The sequence below is a fragment of the Mauremys reevesii genome, linkage group 19 (assembly GCF_016161935.1).
Source record: "Mauremys reevesii isolate NIE-2019 linkage group 19, ASM1616193v1, whole genome shotgun sequence".
In the NCBI taxonomy this organism is placed as follows: Eukaryota; Metazoa; Chordata; order Testudines; family Geoemydidae; genus Mauremys; species Mauremys reevesii.
This window is the reverse complement of record NC_052641.1, coordinates 26,306,474-26,309,511: the sequence shown is the minus strand read 5'-3', so window position 1 is coordinate 26,309,511 and position 3,038 is coordinate 26,306,474. Positions and strand designations below refer to the sequence as shown.

The 3,038-nt window shown below is 51.6% G+C and overlaps 1 long non-coding RNA gene across 1 annotated transcript; it reads right to left on the bottom strand.

Moving 5' to 3' along the window:
- Positions 1-427: 427 nt before the first annotated feature.
- Positions 428-1,937, bottom strand: LOC120386636. The gene is made up of 3 exons (XR_005589829.1): positions 1,902-1,937; positions 1,661-1,792; positions 428-503 (listed from the first exon to the last, which is right to left on the bottom strand). It is a non-coding gene; the product is annotated as an uncharacterized LOC120386636 (long non-coding RNA).
- Between the last annotated feature and the right edge of the window lie 1,101 nt (positions 1,938-3,038).

The following is a 3,038-nucleotide window of genomic DNA, read 5'->3' as shown; positions in this document are numbered from 1 at the left end:
GCACACCTAGCACACCTGCCCATGTCCTAAGAAGGGAGACAGCATAAGGAAAGGCAAGGATAGAGAGAGAGGGTGTGTGTTGGCCAACATACTAGAGAACAGAGAGAGAGAGAGAGAGAGAGAAACACAGGAGGAAAGCAAGCAACTCTCCACCTGCAGCCATTCTCCTGGATCTAACCTTCTGCTGCAGAGGACACACTGCTCCTGGCCAGAGAACTGAGCAGCCCCTGAAAATGGGGAACTTGTCTCCCTCATAACCACTAGTCGGGAACCTTTTCCTACAAACCCAGCCCCAGCTAACGGAGCATCGCTACCAGAAGCAAGGGGGCCATGAGCAGAGCAATCACCAAAACAGACACTTATCATTGAGAGTAGCAGCTGTTCCACTCCCAGTTGGAAAGCTTTTCCGTAGCATCAACAGCTCTCGCGGTCCGATCACTTTTGCTCACTTTCCAACGTATGAAGGGAGTAGACTCTGACGCCTGATTTCTTTTCCCTTGGTACTAAAGCCAGCACAAGGGGAAAAAATAAGTTACCATCTAAGCAGGCAACGTCGCGCTAGCTCTTCTTTTCACCTCTCCCACACGGTGGCGCTCCGCCCTCAACACTCTTCCCATGACACCTTTAGCATTTCAGCCAAAAAGCAGCCTTTGCAACAGCACCCGACAGTCACTCTGAACAGCAGACTCTGGCCACTCCCCAGCCTTAATACCACAGAGTCCTGTACTCAACGAGGAAGCACACGGCCTGTGAACAATACTAGAGCAAGTAAAGATGAGGAATTAAAAGTATCAGTTTTAAACTAACAATTTAATACTGTAACCAGTAATGATGATTGTGAAGCTTGGTTGAGGTGGTGCAGTCAGAGGGTGGGATATTTCCCAGGGAATGCCTTACTGCTAAATGATGAACTAGCACTCAGCTGAGCCCTCAAGGGTTAATGCATTGTTGTTAATGTAACCTCACACTCTACAAGGCAGCACGAATGGAGGGAGGGAGGGGAGACAGCATGGCAGAGAGAGACAGAGACACACCCTGTGGGGGGGGGGCGGGGAGAGCAAGAGATGCACATTGCCCCTTCAAGTGCGCTGACACCACTTTAAGGACATTGCCTTTTTAAGTAGGTCAGGAAGTTGAGACAGCAGCTGCGGGCAGCAGGCTCTCTCCACCCTGAGCCCTGTCCTGTCCCCACCCTGCTCTAGATGGAGAAGGGATAAGTGGGGGGCAGGAGTAGGGGGAGGGGGACACCCTGACATTAGCCCCCCTTTCCCCTCTCCCCTGCACAGCAAGGAGGAGGCTCCAGGGAGCAGCTCCAAGGCAGAGGGCAGGAGCAGCACATGGCGGGGGGGGGGAGGGAGGGACAGCTGAACTGCTGGCAATTGATAGCCTGCTGGGTGGCTGCCACATAGGGAACTTAGGGGGGCGGGGAGCTGTTGGGGGGTTGCCGGTCCACCCTGGTTCCAAGCCCCCACCAGCGAGCTGAAATGGGCTGCTCTTCCTGCAAGGACTCTAAACCAGGCAGCTGCCAAGCAATGTTATAAGGGAGCATTGCCCAATGTTACCCAAGCATGTTCCCTAATTGATCAGCAATGTAACAACGTTAACCGGGGCGACTTTAAGTGAGGAGTTCAGTGCTTTGAATACAGTATCACTTACTCACAGCCAGTTATGTGCAAGGCAGAAAGCTGAGGACTGTTAATCTCTGCTTAGAAGAATGCCCAAGTTGCTCAGGTCCACATCTGCCACCTTCTCCTTCGGCTGCTGCTCCTCCATGATTTCTCTAGAAGCGCAGCTGCAAAAGCCAAGCATGAGACATCACTACATACAGCTCTATTGGTGCGTGAAATCCACTCAATGAATACAGACCGAGTAAACACTGAGTCACCACTCCACTCTCGCACCCACTGTCCAGCATGATTTTCATCCCCTCCTACTTCTTCATGGCTCCCGAGACCTAGCCTATGGGGATGCACAGCTAGCACCACTGCCCATGTCCTATGAAGGGAAACAGCACAAGGAGAGGCAAGGACAGAGAGAGATAGACACAGGGAGAGAGTGTTGGCCAACACATTAGAAGAGAGAGAAAAAAAAAACACAGGAGGAAGGCAATAAACTGGAGTCATCCCCTTGGATTGAACCTACTGCTAGCAGGGCTGGCTCCAGGGGTTTTGCCGCCACAAGCAGCCAAAAAAAAAAAAAAAAGCCGCGATCGCGTTCTGTGGCAATTCAGCGGGAGGTCCTTCGCTCCTAGTAAGGGACCCTTCGCCGAATTGCCGCCGAATACCTCAAAGTGCCACCCTGCTCAGGAGTTGCCGCCCCAAGCACCTGCTTGATAAGCTGGTGCCTGGAGCCAGCCCTGACTGCTAGAGAGGACACACCATTTATGGACAGAGAAATGAGCAGCCCCTGAAATGGGGACCTTGCCTCCTTCCTAACCACAGCTACTCAGGAACCTTTTCCTACAAACCGAGCCCCAGCTAACGACAAGTCCCAGCCTGGAGGCAGGTGGGCCGTTAGCAAAGTCTTCACCGAACCAGACACTTATCTCACTGATGGTGACGTCTGCTCCATTCCCAGCTCGATGGCATCTGCATAGCCTGGCATCAACAACGCTCACTGTCTCACGGCTCTTGTGAACTTTACATCTCAAAACGGGGGTGGGCTCTTACCCTTGACTTCTTTGTCTGTGGTACTAAGCACAAGAGAGAAAAACAAAAGTTATCATCGGAATCTGCAATGTTGTGTAGGTTCTTCTTCTCTCATCTCCCATTACACCTTTATAGATACAATTAAAAAGCACACAGTGCACACACAAACTGTGGAACTCCTCACCAGAGAATGCTGGCTTAAGCTTAATGGGGTTCAAAAAAGAACTATGTAAATTCATGGAGGAGAGGTCCATCGACAGCTATTAGTAAGGATGGGCAGGGATGGCGTCCATAGCCTCTGTTTGCCAGAACCTGGGAATGGGGAACAGGAGATGGATCACTCGGTGATTCCCTGTTCTGTTCATTCCCTCTGACCGAAGCCACTGTCGG